Source organism: Numida meleagris, chromosome 1, assembly GCF_002078875.1.
Source record: "Numida meleagris isolate 19003 breed g44 Domestic line chromosome 1, NumMel1.0, whole genome shotgun sequence".
NCBI lineage: Eukaryota > Metazoa > Chordata > Aves > Galliformes > Numididae > Numida > Numida meleagris.
The window spans coordinates 156,329,175-156,350,651 of NC_034409.1; the positions used below are offsets into that span (position 1 = coordinate 156,329,175).

General features: G+C 38.1%; 1 long non-coding RNA gene across 1 annotated transcript in view; it reads left to right on the forward strand.

Moving 5' to 3' along the window:
* The window catches only part of LOC110408676, a 27,737-nt gene continuing 10,476 nt past the window's right edge, over positions 4,217-21,477 (forward strand). The window contains exons 1-2 of the long non-coding RNA XR_002444486.1: positions 4,217-4,255; positions 6,903-6,967. This is a non-coding gene — a long non-coding RNA (uncharacterized LOC110408676). The remainder of the gene's footprint in view (positions 4,256-6,902; positions 6,968-21,477) is intronic.

The window sequence follows — 21,477 nt, forward strand, 5'->3', positions numbered from 1 at the left end:
GGCTATGTAAATACAGGTTAGGCCTTGAAGTCTGCATTATCATTTAAAAACATCTCTGTACTTACGACCCTTTAAGAATGATGTTTTGAAGGGTACTTTGTATCCAAGGTGTTTTTATTTCTTTCTCCCTCTAACTTTTTTCTTCAGACACTGTTTCAAATACCTTACTTGCTAAGAGATAAACATATTTATCCGACCTTGTACACTTCAGTACAGCCTGAATATTGCAGAGGAAGAGAAGATTCTAACAAAAATTATACTGTGTTATCATCTAGCATTTTTTTTTCAACATTAATTAACTGAGAAGAAATGAAGGAGAGTAGGAAGAAAATGGAGATGGCTAATGATAGGGTTTTAGCCTATCTTTTTTTTTTTTCCTAGCTTTTCTATTCCAGGCTCTTATAAAGAGTATTCCGAAAGGAGCCAGGTTGCACCCTCTTTGCACTCGCCCATCGGGTCTACATATACTAGATCTCCCATGATCCCCCTCTTCTCCAGGCTCAACAGTTCCAAATCTTTCAGCTTCTCCTCATACGAGAGGCATTCATTCCTGTCTCACAGAATCACAGAATCATAGAATCAGCAAGGTTGGAAAAGACCTACAAGATCATCCAGTCCAACCGTCCACCTACCACCAATAGAACCCCACTAAACCATGTCTCTCAACACTACATGTAAACGTTTCTTGAACACCTCCAGGGATGGCAACTCCACCACCTGCCTGGGCAGCCCATTCCAGTGCCTGACCACTCTTTCAGAAAAGTAGTATTTCCTAACATCCAGCCTGAATCTCCCCTGGTGCAACTTGAGGCCATTCCCTCTTGTCCTGTCACTAGTTGTAAGAGAGAAGAGGCCGGCCTCCTCTTCTTCGGACTGAACAATCCCAGCTCCCTCAGCCGCTCCTCATAAGGCCTGTGCTCCAGACACCTCACTAGCTTCATTGCCCTTCTCTGAACATGCTCAAAGGCCTTGATGTCTTTCTTGCAGTGTGGGGCCCAAAACTGGACACTGTACTTGAGGTGGGGCCTCACCAGGGCTGAGTACAGAGGGACGATTACTTCCCTACTCCTGCTGGCAACGCTATTTCTCATACAAGCCAGGATGCCATTGGCCTTCTTGGTTACATGGGCACACTGCTGGCTCATGCTCAGCTGAGCATCAATCAATAACCCCAGCTCAGCTTCTTCCACACAGTCTCCCAGCCACTCTGCCCCAGGCCTGTAGCATTGCCTGGGGTTGTTGTGGCCAAAGTGCAGGACCCAGCACTTGGTCTTGTTGAACCTCATCCCATTGGCTTCAGCCCAGAGATCCAGCCTGTCCAGATTCCTCTGTAGGGCTTTGGTACCCCCAGGCAGATCGACACTTCCTGCCAGCTTGGTGTCACCTACAAACTTACCAAGGGTGCACTCAATGCCCTCATCCAGGTCATCAATAAAGATACTGAAAAGAGGACAGGCCCCAGCACCGACCCCTGGGGAACACCACTCGTGACCGGTCGCCAGCTGTATTTTACTCCATTCACCACTACTCTCTGGGCTCAGCCCTCCAGCCAAAGAGTGTACCTGTCCATGGGCAGCCAGATTCTCCAGGAGAACATCGTGAGAAACTGTCAAAAGCTTTACCGCAGTGTAGGTAGATCACGTCAACAGCCTTTAGACTAGGTAAGTTACATCATGATAGCCCTCTGCTGGACTCCTTCCAGTACATCTAGATCTGTCTTGTACTGAAAGAGCCCAGAATAAATACAGTACTCCAAATGAGGCTCCACCAATGCTGAAAAGAGCAGAATGATCACCTCTCTTGACCTGCTGGTAATACTTTGCCAAATGCTGCCAGGAATAACATTAGCCTTCTTTGTGGTAAGGCCACCTTGCTGACTCATGTTCAACTTGTTGTCCACCAGAAATCATAGGTCCTTCTCTGCTAAGCTGCTTTCCATCTGGGTGACTCCCAGCATTTACTGGTGCCTGGCTTTGTTCCTTCCCATATACAGGACTTTGCATTTGTCACTGTTTAACTTCATGACATCCTTGTCAGCCCATTTCTCCAGCCTTTCAAGGATGGTGGTACAGCCCTCTGATGAATCAGCCACTGCCCCAAATTTGTATCATTTTCAAATTTAGTAGGAGTGCATTGTACCCTATTGTCCAGATCATTAAGTCAGACAGAACCTTACCTAATACTTACATCTGGGTTACTCAGCTTGATACTGGCCTACAAATACTTTTTTTATATTTACATTTGTACTAGTTAGACAATCAGTTCTACTGAAGTCTATCTTTTGGTCAAATCTGCCCTCAACTTTCATCTTTCAAAAGAAAGATAATTACCTCTAGTCTCTTGTTGAATAAGAATGATCCCTCTAATAATGTATGAAGTTGAATAATGACAATTCATCTAATCATCCTAGTAAACTCTTATTAACATGTTCGTGTTTCATTTTACTTTGAGCATGGGAGACTAGAATTCTGTAAAGTAATTAACATCAAGACAAGGAAACATCTTACACATTAATTCCTTATCTCTGGAAATTCTTTAACCAAGAGAACCTATGATTTGCAACTTTCATGGTTATTTTGGAATATTATTCAAAATGATTTTTACTCCAAGTCTAGGTAGGGGTTTTTCATTACTTTCTGAGTATTTTCATGTTTCATTTGAGTTTTTGGGACATCTTATTCTGCAGGTTTACTAACCCAATAAAAGTGAGACAAGCCTATAATTTTGATAGCTTCAAGTAACTGAAGAATTACAGAATTTTTCAGTTTGAAAGAAACATCTTCAGACCATCTAGTATCAGTCCCCTGCCTTTTGTGCCTCAGGAAATTGTTGCTAGGTCATAGTTAGCTTTCTGTCCACCAGTACCTCAGGTTTTTCTCTACAGAGCTGCTTTTCACCTGCTTGTGTTCACACATGTACCTGCACAGGACTTTGCATTTCCCCTTGTTGAACTCCCCTCGAGAGCAGCCCTGCAGAGGGGGACTTGGGGATCCTGATGGATGAGAAGCTGGACATGAGCCAGCAGTGTGCGCTCACAGCCTGGAAGGCCAAATGTGTTCTGGGCTGCATTAAAAGAGGAGTGGCCAGCAGGGAGAGGGAGGTGGTGGTCCCCCTTGGCTCTTGTGAGGCCCCATCTGGAGTACTGCATCCAGGCCTGGGGCCCCCAGAGCAAGAAAGATGTGGGGCTCTTGGAACGAGTTCAGAGGAGAGTGACCAAGAAGATCAGAGGGCTGGAGCACCTCTCCTATGAGGAAAGGTTGAGGGAACTGGGCTTGTTTAGCTTGGAGAAGAGAAGGCTCCGGGGAGACCTCACTGTGGCCTGTCAATACTTGAAGGGAGTGTATAAACAGGAGGGGGAATGATTGTTCACGAGGGTGGATAGCGATAGGACAAGAGGGAATGGTTTTAAGCTGAGACAGGGGAGATTTAGGTTAGATATTAGGAGGAAGTTTTTCACACAGAGGGTGGTGACGCACTGGAACAGGTTGCCCAAGGAGGCTGTGGATGCTCCGTCCTTGGAGGCATTCAAAGCCAGACTGGATGTGACTCTGGGCAGCCTGCTCTAGTGGTTGGCAACCCTACACTTAGCAGGGGGGTTGAGACTAGATGATCTTTGAGGTCCTTTTCAACCCAGGCCATTCTATGAACTGCATAATGTTGCTGTCAAATAGCTTCTCCAGCCTCTAGAAATCTCTCTAAATAGCAACACAACCCCCTGGTGTATCCTTCATTCCTCCTTCTTTTGTATCAGCTGCAAACTTGCTGAAGGTGCTTCAGTTCCAGCATCCTGGTCACTAATTAAGATGCCGAGCAGTATTACTGAATGTCAGTAATAAGCCCTTGGTTACACCACTGATGATTTGTATCCTGCTGGAATATGTGCCACTGATCATAAACTAACACCTTACTGTAAAATTTAAAACTAACTTAGGGGTATGGACCTTAAATCAGTTTTCAGTCCACCTTACTGCCTGCTTATCTAACTTGTATTTCATCAACTTGTGTTATGGTTTTGTGATTTTTTTGTTGTCGGTATTCCACATCATTACATCATGTAAGGTACGGGCAGTTAAAGGGTTAATTCCCCGGTTACTGTAAACTGCCTTTTTTGGTGTGGCCCTCTGAGGGGGAGGGGAGGAGGTGCACTCCCCAGGGGTCTTTGCGGTAGAGGGGGTGGTGAAGCCACGTGGGAGACGCGGGGTCTGTTCTTCCCAGCCTGGCGGAGAAAGCACGTGGTCCTCCTGCATTTTACTGTGTAAGATTTTCAGCCTGTAAACCCTCTATCATAATTCTACTAGCCTCATTTTGATATATTTAGTAAAATTAGTTGTTCCTCCTCAGATCGGTGCCGCTGTTTTTTTGTGTTAGATCCGTCTACGGGTCCCCCTCTTCCCAGGTTGCGGCTCCGCGGCTTCTCTGCCGCTTTAGCCGCCGGACCGCCCGGGGGCTGGCTCTTGTCGCCGGCGATTTTTTTTTCTTTCCTTCCTCTCTTCTCGTTTTTTTTTCTTTTGGGCCTGTCCCCCCCTTGTCACGGACGCAGACCCTTAGACAATACCGTGACAACTTGTCTATGAGAGTATCATGGCAGACATTGTTAAAAGCTATAATAAAGTTGAGGGAAACAACATCCACTGCTCATCCACCAAGTTAGTCACCACATTGAAAAACTTATCAGATTGAGCATGATTTCTCTTTCATAACTGCTGACTATTCTGATTACCTTTTTATCCATGTGTTTGGAAACACTTTGCAGGAGAATTTTCTCCATCACCTTTCCAGGGCCTGTAATAAAATTCCCCCTTTTGTAATTCTCCTGATCTTCCTTTTTGCCCTTGAAGATAGCAGTGATATTTAGTCTTTTCCAGTCTTCAGGAACCTCTCCTAGTGATCATGACTGTTCCAAGGTAATTGAGAATGGCCTTGCAATGTGATCAACCACTGTCCTCAGCAATTGCGGGTCTGAACCATCAGGACATGTGGAATTATAAAAATTCAGTTTGTTTAAGTGCTCTCCAAAAGGTCTGCTTGTGATTTTTTGACTGAAAAGGACAGTCAGGCTACAAAGAAAGAGGCAGTACTACAGAGGAATAAAACATTAGAACAGCATTATAGCAAAGACACTCCTCCCCGCTTTCTCTTATTTGTCATAATTTCCTGCCAGCACATTTCGTTTTGTGGATCCACTAGTTCTTCAACACATAGTTACTGCAGACATACAGGCCAGATTGGGTTCTCTAAATAAGCGTTTTGATACTTCAAACATTTATAGACTGGCTAGAGAATGTAACTTCACAGGAATAAAGTGCATGTACATATGGCACTTTTTTTCTGCAACCCTTCTCTTCTTATGCCACCAACAGAAGATGTGAAGATATTCCATCATATGCTAATCTGTTTAGCATTGCATTTTATGCTGTCTACCCAAGATTCTGTCAGGAATCTATGGTTCCCACTTGTTTATTCCCCTCCCCCTTTTTATTCCTAGACACAAATTTGGATTTGTTATGCAGTCAGACCATACAGTATATTCTTTCATCAGCAAACTCAAAGGGGATTCAGCTTTGCTGCACACTTCCCCCTTTTGCATTTGTTCTCTGATAGCATAAACTGTTTCTAAGGTATTCTCCTCTTCATTGCTTTCTGTATTCACAAACTGTATTGTTCCTCTTGCACAATTTTTTTTTTTTTTTTTAAGAGAAAATGACTTAATACTTAGCTGAAAGGGCTTTTCTGGATAATATCTTCATGACATTTTGGGGAATCTGATGAATCCATACTCTGATTAATAAAGTTATAAAATTACTGTATTGTAGAAATATTTCTATACCAATGTTGCAGTGTTGACAAAACCTGCCTTGAATTTCATATGTCCCTTACAGACTTACTCTATTAATGATTTTCAAGTAGAAATTGACAATTAGGTGACTGAAGCAAGAATATTCCTACTGGAAAGGGAGCCTGAGAACAGAAGCATCTCCAAGCAGAAGATAAATACGAAACTCTGGATTTCAAAGAACACAGAAAGATAAGGTGGAAACTTCAGAGATTCATACAGATAGAGTTAATGGAGATACATACAGACTTGAAGGAAGAGAAGTTGCTTCAATACAATGGCTGAGGAAATCAAAAAAACAACCACATATTTTCCTGAGCCTAAGCAATGCTCCAGAGAAGGCAGAATAGGTTTTTAAATCTGTCTATATCTATCTGTGTAAAGTCTTTAAAAAAGGAGACTGTTAAATTTTAGTTCTTGGTCTGCTTCTTTACCATCTTCCCCTGAAAAGGTACAGTGTTGCCACAGAGCACCTGTGTCTTCAGTTCCAACCATTTCTTAAATTTCCTGAAATATTGGTACTAGTCCCATACAAGTCCCAACTATGGGACTTACTTATCTAGATCTCTCTGTCTCAGTCTGGGACCTTAACAAATTTCAGAGAGAGACCAAGACAACATGGCCTCCAAGAACATCTTTACTATCTCCGTGAGCAAATAGAACTCTGTCAGTGACAATTACCTCCTGCAATTCAAAGCTACTTAAAAGAGACATCCATGATCCTCCTTGAGAATTCAGTAAAATGATATATACTGTGGCTAAATCAAAAATAGGAAATTCAGTTACTAGAGTCTTTCATAACCTCTTCTGAAAGTCAATACAAAATTGTAGCAGGTAGAGAAATATCTGAGCTTAACTGACTGTTAGTAATTGCTATGATCAGGTTAGAGAAACTTAAAAGCTTTCTTCCAACACTTGCTAGAACTGTTTGGAACTGTTCTTTTTCTTTCTTTTCTTTTTTTTTTTTTTAAATGTGATATTTGTGACAAACATGATTTGAGAGTAGTGCAATGAAATCAAGTTAATATTTTATAATACTAAATCCTAAATCTTTCTCTGACTTTTTCAGCTTCATTTCAAGCATTTTCAACTTTAGACACGTAACTCATTGGGAAGAATGTCAGCCTCACACAGGTACTTACATCTCAGTGTTTCAAAAACTATTTATTGTTGATTAGTCATTCAGTAAAAGAACATCCACACTAGCTCAGATGTCATTTCAACAAGTATTCTGATTCCATCCTGGCTATTTGCAGCACATGATCAGAGGAAAAAGCAAGCAGAAGGCAGTTGTGAACACATGGTTACGTTCAAACTATTTCCTTTCATGTCATGAAGAGCTTCCTGTCCCAGTTAACTTTTGTAAACAGTATTTCAGACAACAAGCTAAGCAGTGCCTTTACATATCTTATATTAAATGTTTTTACGGATCTGGTCTTTTCATTTCTTGGGGCCATTTAAATCCTGTCATACAACTTTTATTAAAGTTATCTGTATGCACATATATATGTATCCATTCACAGGATTTTAAATGAAGGAGGAAAACTAGAATATTTTAAAAATCTTCAGTAAATATTTCTTAGTGTTCCAGATTTTGAATAATGATAGAAAATGTAGTTGTTTGACATATGGTACCTATTTCAAAATGTCTGTTCGTACATATACACCCACACAAAGGTATTTACATACGCAAATATGTATTTGGCTTTCGTTGCTTTGGAATGAAGAATCCACTCAAAAAACTGGACCACACAACGTATATATTTATCTATTGAGTATGAAATGAACTTGTTTTCTACAGAGCAGAAATTAGAATGAAATTTTAATTATATATGAGCATGAATGAGTATTTAGTGAAACAAACAATAAAAGAATTTTTGCTAGCTGAAAAATTATTCTCATCTAGGATAAAAGCTGTATTATATGGAAAAAGTCATGATTGAAATTAAAATCATACTAAGTTAAATTACAAAGAAAATGCCTATAGTAATGTTAAAATAACTAAGATAATGAGAATAAATTAGACAAATTTGCCACTGAGAATGTAAAATCATAGATCAAAAGCTAGATTAAGGAAATGTTTTTGTAATAGAATTATAATGCTGATAAACTTTTCATGTAAGTTTGTTTCTAAAAGATATCTTAAGCCATGTTTATACTCTTTAAATAAGAGTTTATATCTATACACATCACTGATGTTTTTCAGTAGTCATCTAACATTCTTATTAAATCACGATACTAAAATGAGTAACGTACTATTTCAGAAGTGTGTAGGTTACAACAAAGATAACGAAGGAGACAAAAATACTGGATAGAGAAATTAAGAGAGCAAATGCAATAAATATTTACAGAATTATTTATTTTGACGTGACAGAAGCAGCAAGACTCTACAAAGGCAACGGATATTTCAATACTATTTTATTTTGTTATTGATTATACACACATATATACATAGTCATTTAGATATATATGTAGGTCACTCCAAAAGTAATGCCTCCTATTTATTTCCATGGAAACTAAAATACTAAGAGCACTATAACACTATTTGATTGAACAAATTCTCAATTACAAAACATTGTTTTTCCAGCATAATCCCCACTATTAGCTACGTATTTTCACCAGCGATGAACAAATCCTGCATACCACACTTGTAAAAAATCTGCACTGCTGTCCAGAACAAGTCTTATCTTTCATGTCACGGTCACCGCTGCTGAAAATAGCTCACTCTGTTAGTCTGCCCCTCTGCTGCCATATGTCACGTGGCAAGAAAATGTAACAGAATACCAGGGGGAATGTTCAGCCTCTACTGCCAGATGACCATTATCTGCCTCAGATATTGTGGGCAAAATAATTACATAGGAGGCATTATTTTCAGAGCAGCCCTCAGAGATAGATATGTAGACACATGAAGTTTAGTTCAGTATAATGGAAGAGACATAGTCCAAATTCAGATTGTTATTTTGTTATTCAGAACAGTATTTTAATCATACAGGGGCTTTTCGTGTTGATATAAATATTCTTTAGATAGTAACCTTAGTTATTATGATTTCTTTTATATTAAAAAGTCTGAAATGAATTTATTTACACCTACTAATAGAATGGAACAATTGTGTTGAATAATTAGCTTGAAATTAAAACTAGATATAACAACTCAGAATGTAACACTATTGGAAGAGACTTGGTAGGCATTTTGCCTTTTTTCTTTTTAAGAGGAATACGCGAAACTGTAATGCTACTATTATTTATTAATAGTTGTCAACGGTTTACGGGCGTTCGGCCCGGTTCCGTGACGAAGGGGATGGGGGATCCACGGGTCCACGCCCTGGGAAAAAGGGAAAAGGGTAAGGAGATGGCACTGAGAGCAAAGAACAGCGACAACAATCTGAGGAGAAACAAACTAATTTACTAAATAAAATATTGGAATGCAAAACAACACACTATAATACAATATAATTACAATTTAAGCTGATAAATCCAATACAGAGAGAGAGAATGTCCCAAAATCAAGGTAGGCCTTACTCTACTACCGACGATAAGACGGCTGGAGAGCGAGGTGCTGCCAAGACGAGAGATGGCGGGAAAAGGGACGAGGTCTCGTGATCTGCAAGTTTTTGTACTGCGAACTTTTATCTTTTCCCTCCGGCTGGAAAATGGTAACAGAGGAGCAAAGTACCGTGGGGAATGTAGTAGTCCTTCTCTTCTGAGAACCAGGTACATTCATTACATGATGTTATGATGTGGAGTACCAATAACCAAAAATCATAAAACCATGACAATAGTATAATAGTATAATAATGCTACTACTACTTATTAATTGAGTAAACATCAGTAGTATTTACCATCATAATCTCTATTGTGTGAATTGATATTCAATATATTCAATAGATCAATGTTTATTCTCTTTTACTAAATACTACATAGATATTTTCATTAGGGAAAGGCATTGAGCACAAGTATTTTATGATCAAACAGCCTGAAGAAGTAGAACTCATAGACTGAGATAAAAACAATTTACTAAGATAGAGAAAAGAAAGAGGAAAAAAAAGGATAATAGTTATGACAGTTATGTATATGTATATATACATTACCAGTTATGCACAAGCAATTGCTCACTACCCACTGACCGATGCTCAGCTAATGAGAGTGAGGTCCCTCCTACGGGATGCCATCCTTCCCAAATTGATTCTATGTGGGATTCCCACAGACTGCAGTTCTTTATGCACTGCTCCAACATGAGTCCGTATCTTTCAGATGTGGACTACTCCAGCATAGGTTCCCTGGCTACAGCTCTGGTCTGGGTCTGCTCCTGCAGGGACTCTCAATTGGTTGCAGTCTGCTTCAGGCCACATCTGTCTGCTGCGCTGTGGACTCCTCCATGGCTACATGTAGAAATCTACTCCAAGTGATGCCCCATGAGCTGCAGTGAAACAGCTTGCTTTACCATGGCTCTCTCCATGGGCTACAGGGAACTTCTGCTGTAGCACCTGGAGCACCTCCTCCCTATCCTTCTTAAATGAGGTTGATGTCTGCAGAGTTGTTTCTTTCCGCATTTTCTCACTGCTCTCCCAGCTTTTATACAATATTTTTCATCCATTCTTAATTCTGCTCTCACAGAGGTGCAATTGGCATCCCTCATTGACTCAGCTCTGGCCAGAAGTGGGTCCCTTTTGGAAATGACTAGAACTGGCTATTATCTAAAATGGAGCAGATTCTCAACTCTTTTCAAAGAGGCCACCCTTGCAACACCCTACTATGAAAACTTTGCCACATGAGTGCAACAAATTTCCGTATTAAAAAGACTGAAATATCAATGCAGCTTATGACTAAAAAGGAGATTCATATCACATAACTTCCCACTGCTTAAAGAAATTGCTATTTTCCTACAAAGACATAGCATTAATAAATTATTTAACAAGTAATGCACTACAAACTGGAGCTTAAACATTAAAACTGAATTTGCTCTAAAATAATACACAACTAACTCAACAGAAAACTCAAGTTTTCAATGTTAGTTTTTTTATATATTTACATTAAGCTTACAGGAGAGATGAAATAGCAAAGTAATTTTACCTCCAGAAATAAATGGTTTTAATATATTTATTGAAAGAATTAATTAATATTATGTGAAACAAGAAGTAACAGTAAGGAATGACACTGTGCTTTACAATTACTTATGTAACATCCAGTGAAAGAAACATTTTCATAAAGTTCTTTAATATTCACAGAATCACAGAATTCTAGGGGTTGGAATGGACCTCCAGAGATTATCAAGTCCAACCCCTCTGCCAAAGCAGGCTGCCTACAGCAGGCTGCACAGGTAGGCATCCAGATGGGTCTTGAATATCTCCAGAAAAGGAGACTCCACAACTTCCCTGGGCAGCCTGTTCCAGGGTTCCATCACCCTCACTGTGAAGTTCTTTCACATATTGGTGTGGAATTTCCCATGCTCCAGTTTATTGCCATTTCCCCTTGTCCATATTCCAAATGAAGAAAGACTGTTAATATTTTAGCATTGAATAAATTAGAAATTACCTAGCCCTACAGATTATCTTACAATTTTGGTTATTGTATTTAAATGCTCTATTGGTATAAAGCATTTTTAATGGTGTATATAGTATTTATGTCAGCTTAAATTTAAGTGGATGTTGCCTACTTTTTAAAATTGGAATTACTCATGTTATTTGAGCACAGGTGTTCTCAGCATAATTGAGACTAAGGCACACATCAACCCTTTAAAATGACATGGTCTTTGATGGGTCCTACACTACATCCTTATCTCTAAATTAGAGAGAGACATGGTTTTGAAAGGCGGACTATTTGTCGGATAAATAATGGTTGGATGGTCACAGTCAGACTGTTGTTGTCAATGGCTCTATATGTAAGTAGAGACCAGTCACAAGTGGTGTCCCTGGGTGTGAAAAAGTTAGTCTTAGATAACTGAAGTAAACATATATTTTAAATTAGTAATTTGGTTGTGCTGATATGATTTAAAGATATTTCTGGGTTCACTAAGTCCTAATATAGGAACAAAATGAGACATAAGCAATTTTACACTAAAACCTCACATTTCCACTCTTTATATTATCTTATCCAGAAGTGGCTGTAGATAACACAATTGAGCCCATGTAGTGGAATTTCACCAGAATGGAAGGTCACCTTTCTTTCTCCTTTCTCCCATACTCACTTCTACTTCTCTTTTATTATAGCTAGCTTTTTTTTCTTGCTTAAGTTCATGATGAGCTGATTAAGTTCATTAATCTGGCAGAAAGTTAGCCTATGAATAATGGTTTTGTGTTTTTTTTTAAATAAAAAATATTTTTTCTGGTCTAATAAACTAAAGCATCTATCTGAAAAAAGTGCACAGATAGGAGCAGGAGTGGAAATTAAATCACCACAGCTACATAGTCTCAGCACATTCTGAATGATCTTCTGAAGTTTCAGTATAAGGATGGTTCGTGAGAAATCTGGGGGATTTTCAGTGTAATTAAATTAGTCTCATGTTGAAGTGTTCATGCTTTGTTCACATAAAAGTAAAATGCCTATATATTTATATCCTTATGAACAGAAAGTAAAGTCAAAGAAATTATTTCAAAAATAAGATTATTCTATTTTTATCTTTTTTATTTTATTATATTTTTATATTTTTATATTTATTATATTTATTATATTTTATTTTCTTTATTTTTTATCTTTTTAATATTTTTATGCATGTTTTATCTTTTCTGAAAACAGAACAGTTGTATTTCATCTTTGAAGAGTTTCTTTTACTGTACTCTTGCCAGAGTTCATGTGTGCAGGAGTGTGAGGAATTCACAGTAAAAAAAAAAGGCAGTTTATCTAAGTCCTTTTTAGCATGAAGAGTGTGGAAAAATGCTTAGGAGTGAAAAAGAACATTGTCAATTAAGCTTTTGTCAAGTAGGGTTAGCTACAGACTTTATAAGGAAAGCAGGATTGGACAGAAGAGTAAAATGCTGAAAATCTTAAGTGTATAGCTTCAAAGCTTATTGATAGTACATACAAATGCAGATCCAGACTTCAAGTCTCCGATACCTGCTAGTGGGTAATGATTTATACTGATGGTCCTAGACACATTAATTAGATTTTTCTGAGAATGGTTATTGATGAGTGAAGAAAGTTTTAAAATTGACCCTTATTTCGCATCTGTAGGCTTCATCCTGATAAGGGGAATTTCACTTTTCAGACAGTATTAGAGATGGAGGACTGCTTTTGTACCTGATTATTTTGGAACAAGACCTTCAAGACTAGAAGGAAATTCTTGTGGTTCATTTTAGAGTATAGAAAAGTCATACACTGTAGTTTGAAATTCTAAAAGAGTGCCCTCACTGCAAAAGGCAGAACTGGCAATACTAGAATTTACAGGGAACATATGGATTTTGACATTGATGTTTCCTGAGAAGAGAAACTGACTACTCCTCACTGATAATCAGCAAAGTTGTGCAAAGTGTATCATAGTATATGTATGACCACGATTTTTTTTTTTTAAGTGGAGTATGCATTTATTTAATTGTTAGTTTTGTAAAGAATAAATATAACATCCTCCTCTAACAGTGGAGTCTCTTCCGTCAATTTTCCCTTAGCTAATCATTCTGTAAATACATAGGTTTTGACCTTCAGTGCTATACTTAAACAGCTTTAAATACTGTTTGTCATAGAAGTCAAGCATCCACCATATCATTAATGTACGGAATCATTTGAAAAGTGCCAAGCAATACAATCCAGTCTAAAAACACATTCAAAGAAAATAAATTGATAGTTAAGTTCCAAAAAGTTAAGTTCCAAAAAGTCAGATAATATCAACTCTAAGGCAGTAGTTGTAACTCTCTTTTTTTTCATATATATGCATTGTGAAACACACTTCAGTGTTACAATCATATCCTGTTGGTTTAATACAAATGTTGTTGCACTGCGCAGCAACTGGGGAAAAAAAAAAAAAAAAAAAGGAAAAAAACCCGGGAAATATATATCTTTATGTTTCGGTAATTTATTAGAAGAAGAAAAACACTATTTCTTGCCTAAGTAAAGTGATACACGTCACTAGATATGCAACTTGTTTTTTCTTAAGATTTAAACATTTTTACTTATCTGAATACCTATATATGATTTTATTTGTGTTTGTATGCACAAATATGTTTGTCCTTCATTTACTAAACACTACTGAAATTGTGACACTTTTTCCAGAACAAAGACACAGAAAGAGCAAAAAATAAAAGCAATTTTAGTATAATACTTTTCTTGATTCTGCTGCTACCTTAGAGGAACACAAGGATTACAGTATAGAAAGCCATATAATCCTCAGGTCCACAATCCAGAGGTGATAGCTGACAGTTTTCTAGTTGCATTCTGAGCTAGAACTTCATTATTTATTGGAGGGGTTTGTTCTGGCAATGTCAAAGTTTTCTTAAACTATGGGCTTTCCTGGTTCCACTCTGACATATGCACATTCTGTGCAGTAGGACAAAGTGTCCTATAAATCACAGAAGTCATGCTGATAAAGTAATAATGCTGCCTTACAGTGGCACTATATTTCTTACATGTCCGTATACATAAATACTCTTAGTGGAAAAACAGCCTAGCAGCAGTGTAGTCAATGGGGAAAGCTCATTTATTTCAGTAGGACAGTGTTAAGATTTTTGTTAACTATTCCCACATTGTCTGACCATAATTTATGTTATGAAAGTGCTAGCAGTTTTTATGTTCTAGTATAATTTGCAAAGACATCATCTAGGATTATTATTCTTTCATATAAACACTTAAAAATTTAGTACATATGCAACAAGACTAAATATTGACTTATATATATGAAAGGTATTTGAATGTGGCAAAGTATCACAGTACTATATCTACTTACAAGAAAATATTATGAAGAGAAAGAACACCAGTTCACCTACTAAGGCTTTCCTAGAGCTTACGAATCATCAGTGCAGTATTCATCTTTATTTATTTTGGCTCCCTTTATTTTTTTTTTAATTCAGTTTTATCTACAGTGTTCTTTTTCATTGTAATTTCTTCACAGATTTTTTTAACATCTTTTTGTCTTTGTGTATCCCCAGGGACATTACTCTGTAGTTCTAAGCAACTCTGTAATTTAAGACTCTTAAAAACAGACCTTTCCAGTAAAATATACCTAAATAGAAGTTATGCAATAATATACTTTTCCAAAAGGTGGTGAAACATCAATCTCCATGACAGTATAAACAGTTGGAAAAAGAAAATTTATGATGAAAAAAACACACTTAAAACTAAACCATTCCAACTCAAGCACGTGCTTTAAGCTTCACTGCTTTCCAATGTATTCTTGTGTCTCTCATCCTTCATTTCCAGTTCTTTAAGCAGATTGTCAGGTATTTGGGTCAAGGGCCCTGTCTGCAAGTCAGATCTGGGTCTTTGTCTTCAGAGTTGTCTGTTGATGCAACAGAAAGTTGCTCATGTGAGTCTGAGGTCAGATGTAGGCCTATATCTGCATTTTGATAAAATCCTCAGGAGGCGATCAATTTCTTTGCAGAGAAAACACTCTCCCACTAATGAAGAATGACTATACAGATTTCTGAAAAGGAACTAAAAAACATTAACTGTTGACATTTCCTTTATGTTTCTTTTTTTAATTCTACAGAATGCCTACTTAGTCTTTGAAATGTGAAGAAGTGCATTTCAGAACTGTTTAATCATTAATATTATCTTCATGGATCATTTTATTTCTAAAAGAAGAATGTCAGGTTCCTAACTATTTTTTTTTTAATAATTTATTTATTTACTTTATATTTTTTGAAAAAATGTGCCAATATCTTTGTCTCTGAGTACTTTTATAATTCAAAAGCACTCCCTTGTTAAAGATATAGAACAGGTGCCAATGCCATTCTGAGTTCAGCAGTTACCAGCTTGTTACTTGAGCTTGAGAGTTAAAAAGACAGATGAAAGCAAGACATTGTAATGGTTAGCACCATCAGTTAAGAAAACTGTAAGTGGCATGTAAAATTAAGTAAGTGCATGATACTACTGTAAGAGTTGTAGAGACTGATGGAGCACGGTTGTTGGTTAATATGGTCCATCAAAGAAAGCTTGAAAAATTGTTTTCTTCACTTTAAGTCATCACAAATATTCAGTGAGTTTTACAATAGCACAGAAAAGATAGCAAAGATATTTTTGCATAGTTATTCTAATGTCAGAATCCATTAAGGAATAACAAATAGGCCCAGCTAGCAAAATTCTTTCAAATAAAAACTGAATTCAGGAATCAGAATCAGATCAAGACATACAAGTTAGGAGGACACCACAGTGTTAAAAATAAATAAATAAATAAATAAATAAATAATAGAAATAATAAAATCAAAATAAAAACCAAAAAAATGAAGTTACTTGATCCTCAGTAACAACAGCAGCCACTAGTCCCGTCCTCTACCCCAGGTTCAGTAAAAACTCAAAATATGGTGGATAGTATTAATAATGAACAGCATCAAATTGAATCTTGGTTTGGAGAACTGTAAGAATCTCCAGAAGTTGTAAAAAATCACTCTCATTAATCAGAATTTTGAAAACATAGAGAAATCTGAAAAATAGTTGTTTACAGAGCTGGAAATGTTACAGCGACAGCTACCATTTTTATATTGGTAACTTTTAAAACTATCTGTGCAGAGGTATATGGGGAAAAATAACAAGAAAAAAGGTAACTGAAAATAGATAAAGGTGCTAACTTATTCATTCTTTTCTCTGCTTGCATTTTGTATTCTTAAGTATTCTGGGGAGTTGATCAGAAAAAATGGAGTTTCACTTTGTGTCGAAAATTTTTCAACATTTATCTTCTGTTTCATGAAAGGAAAATATAATCTGGAAGAAAATAAAGCCCCTTGCATTACAACTTGTCCTCAGATAGATATCAGAGGGGCTGCAGGCAGCTGAGCTTAGATTCTGAGTGATGCTCAATACAGCATGGTAACTCTGGTTGCATTCAGCATATGTACAATCACAATTACAGATTCACAAATAGTGCACTGTCCAATTCATCTAATTCTATTTGAGTGGGCTCTCACAATGACTCCTGGCCATACCCAATGAGAACGCTCAAAGCTGAATTAGCTGGATAGCTGGGCTGAAGCCGGTGGGATGAAGTTCGACTAGTCCAAGTGCTGGATCCTGCACTTTGGACACAACAACCCCAGACAATGCTACAGGCTTGGGGCAGAGTGGTTGGAAGACTGTGTAGAGGAAATGGACCTGGGAGTACTGGTTGACACTCAGCTGAACGTGAGCCAGCAGTGTGCCCAGGTGGCCAAGAAGGCCAATGGCATCCTGGCTTGTATCAGAAATGGTGGTGCCAGCAGGAGCAGGGAAGTGATCATCACTCCGTACTCAGCTCTAGTGAGGCCTCACCTCGAGTACCGTGTTCAGTTTTGGGCCCCTCTCTACAAGGAAGACATTATGGTCCTGGAGCATGTACAGAAAAGTGCAACAAAGCTGGTGAGGGGTCTGTAGCACAGGACTTATGAGGAGCGGCTGAGGGATTGTTCAGTCTGAAGAAAAGGAGGCTCAGGGGTGACCTTATTCCTCTCCACAACCACCTGAAGGGAGGTTGTAGTCAGCTAGGGGTCAGCTGCTTCTACCATGTAACTAGCAATAGGACTAGAGGGAACGGTCTCAAGTTGCTTCAGGGGAGATTTAGGTTGGACATTAGGAAAAAATTCTTCTCCAAAAGAGCAGTCAGGCACTGAAATGAGCTGCCCAGGGAGGTGGTGGAGTCACTGACACTGGAGGTGTTCAAGAAACATTTACATGTTGTGCTGAGGGACATGGCTAAGTGGTAAATACTGGTGATAGGTGGAAGGTTGGACTGGATGATCTTGGAAGTCTTTTCCAACCTTGGTGATTCTACAATTCTATGGTTCTTTGAATTGTGAAGTTTATTAAAACAACAGATTACAGATTCTTTTAGATTGACAGTGATAAATACAGTCTGTACAGCATGTGATGTTAACCAAGAATATGAATAATACACATGTATTTAACATTGTGTTAAATCATGGAATAACTCTATAAAGATTTCTAAGTTTCCAGGGGAAGTACTCGGCATAACTGAGTGTGCAAATCTTAACCAATAGGCATCCCTATGCAGAGAGAGGAGAGTCCCAGCCTGTAGCCTGGTCACAGAAGCCAGCGGTATCCTCCAAACTCATCTGTGATAGTATCTTCCCTGACACCACCCCTCTGTTAAGCCATTTTGTTACTATTTCTTATTTTTCAAGTGGAGCTTGAATGACTCTAGTCATACATACCTTAGTTATGATTGGTGTAAACTTATCTCGCTTCATTTTTAATGGAATAGACTCTTGGAGGTGGCTAGCTTTTGGGATGGAGGTATGTTTTTGTATAATGAAATGATAATAAGCAAAGATCAATCAAAAGATGGTATTTTGTAAAAAAAAAAAAAAAATTGCAAACTGTTGGCTCAGGGTGGAAATTATCAGCCTATCAGCACTATAGTAACATCAAGTTCCCATTCAAGCAGTGGTATCACAGAGCCTGACCACACTGTCTTCACTCTGCTTCACCCTCTGTGTCTTTTTTCTTAGAGTCAGTACACTGAGCTCCCCTGATGTTGCCACCACCAAAGGTTGCCTAGGGAACTTCTGTTGAGTGGATTCCTTGCATACCCAGATGCACTCTGTTTTTGTACCATTAATGTGTGAACAATACTGCACATTTAATGTACATTTAATTTCCAAGTTACCTTTAGTAATTATTCCACATCTCAAGATGTTTTATGCACTCTCATTAAGAGGACTACATTCTTAGGCAGGCCTATTTAAGATAAGTCATGAGCAATTATAAAACCTTGCCAAAAAACTTTAAGGTGCTAAATTCTTAATTTCCTTTCTTGTGTGTGAAAAATATTGAAAACAATCATGTTATTGTGAGCTGATCTCTTGTAATAAATTTATTTTTACACTAATCATGGATTTAACTTGTAAGCTTTAATAAATGAAAATCACTTACCTTAAATTATTTACTATTCAAGTTTTAAAGAAAGACCATTATTAATTTTAATACTTGAAGAAGTAAATTCTTGAATTGCAAATTCTGAGAATGGGTTTATCCTCATCTCTGTAATGGAAAGGCAGTACAAAGGGAACAGATATTTCAGTTTCCTGATCTAGCATTAGAATAATAGAATCATCAGGATCATCAAGACCAACTCCTGGCTCCACAGAGGGCAACCCAAAAATCAAACCATGTATCTGAGATATTAATTTATTAATTCCACAAAGGACAAACTCAATTAAAAATAATTTATGCTACATATCTTTCTAGATGTAAGTATTACCACTGTTGTGTATTTGGATCAGATAGCACACAGAATCACTGAGACTGGGAGGAACACTGGAGGTCATTTGGTCCAACACATTGCTCAAGTAGGTTCACTAAGACCAGATCACTGAAGGCCATGTCCAGACATCTTTGAAGACCTCCAAGACTCTACAACCTCTCTGAGCAATCTGAGCCGGTGTACAAGGGAAAAGGGTATCCGAATGTTTGAAGTGAAGCTACTGTGTCTTGTTGCCTCTTGTCCCATCATTGGCTGTGTCTGAAAAGAGCCTTATTCTGTCTTCTTTGTACCCTTCCTTCAAATCTTTATAGACATTGATAACAACCACCTGATTCTCCTCTTCTCCAGACTGAAGAGTCCCAGCTTTCTCAGCCTTTTTTTTTTAAGGAGAAAAGCTCCACTCCCTTCATAATCTTTGTGACTTTTAATTGGAATCTCTTCAGTAGCTCCATCTCTCTTGTATTGGGGAGCGCAGAACTTGACACAGTGTTCCAGGTGCAGCATCACCAATGCCGAGTAGAGGGGTCACTTCCTTCCACCTTCTGGCACTCCTTACCCTAAAATGTAGCCCAGGATGCCATTAGCCTTTTTAGTGATGAAAGCACATAGTGACTCATGTTCAACCTTGTTTCCACCAAGACCTTAAGGCTTTTTTCTGAAAAGCTACTTTCCAGCTGTGTGGCCTCAGCATGTACTGGTACTTGGGGTTGTTCTTCCCCACTTCTCCTTGATGAACTTCATGAGATTCTTGTCAGCCCATTTCTCCCATCTTTTGAGGTCTCTGTGAATGACATCACAACCTCTACTGTATCTGCAACTGTCTTGCTCCAATTACAGGAGAGAGAGAATGTTCTTTTAATATATGTATACCTGTTGGCAAGATTAAGATACAGTGGGTCAAATGTTAGCCTGACCAGTTTATTACAAATCCTAGTCGCTTAGGGAGATGGAGAAGGGAAGACGGGCAATAGAAAAGAGATAGAAAATAAAAGCAAGGAATCCTTGTAGAAAGCAAGAGAGATAGTCACCGCCGTGGGTCCACCATTGTTCACAGTTCAGACACTGATCTTCAGTAGTGATGGGTTGTCAGAGGTTGTTCTTTGGTTGATGACGATGACTTTTCTCATGACATATTTCCCATGACAAACATATTTATAAATAAGTCTAATGTGGCTGAGTCAGCTCCTTTTGGAGTGACAGCTTCTGGCTTTTGGATCTTATCAGGAACTCCTTTTGTTCCCATCTTCCGGGCCTGGCCAGCAGACGAGAGGGAGCAGGGAGATGCCGAATTGTATCGTGCCTTCACAGGATACAATGGTATTATCTCCCAGTCTCCCGTACCAAGCTGGAGTTATTTGGTCACAGGCCAGATCTTCTGCCAGTAAACACTTCTGAGCACTCCCTTCTTTAGGCAAACAGATCTAAAGAAATGCTTTCAGATGTAAAACTGTCCACAGAGTGATGTTGACTGCCACACTGTGACACCCACCACTCGCCTCAACACTCACCACTCGCCTTCAAGATAAGTCAGTCTTAGAAATGTCTCAGAAAGTGAGCTTTGAACCAAAGAAGAAAAAAAAAAAGGGTTCAGACAGCGACTTCCCACAATTTTGTGTCATCTGCTAACTTGCCAAGAGTACACTCTGTGCCATAGTTCAGACCATTAGTGAAGGTGTAAAATATGACCTATTATTGACCATTGGGGTACACCACTAGTTACTGGTTTCCAACTAGACTGTGCACCACTGACCACTATCCTCTGGCCCTCTTCAGCTATTACTTAACTTTTTTTTTTTTCTGATTCAGTAAGTATATCTAGTGTTAATATCATTAGTTAATTTTAATTTAAATAATTATGGGAAGCTTTTCCTATTCATTAATGCAACTATTGACACAATTATTAGTGACTAAGTAGGAATAGCATTTCATTGTTGAAAACAAAATGCTATATCTGGGAAGCAGTAATTCATCTAATCATAGGCCATTAGTCTGACTGCAACAAATTTCATTGTATCAACACCACAATTACTCAGAACAACTTCACCAATGATTCAACTTGATTCTATGTGCCTAGTGCACCAATTTCCCTAGAGTTGAAAATGCAACAAGCTTACAAGTAGTATTTCTCACTTTTTGAAATCTAAATGTGAAAGAAAAAATATCAGAATAAGTACTTCATGTACTTGACAATGTCTGTATAGCAATTGTTAGAAATTCTTAATTCACAATTAGGAGAAAAACCAGAAATATCCCTTTATGAAAGACAGAAAATTATTTCTGAATTAAAGAAAAATGAGAGAGAGAAGAG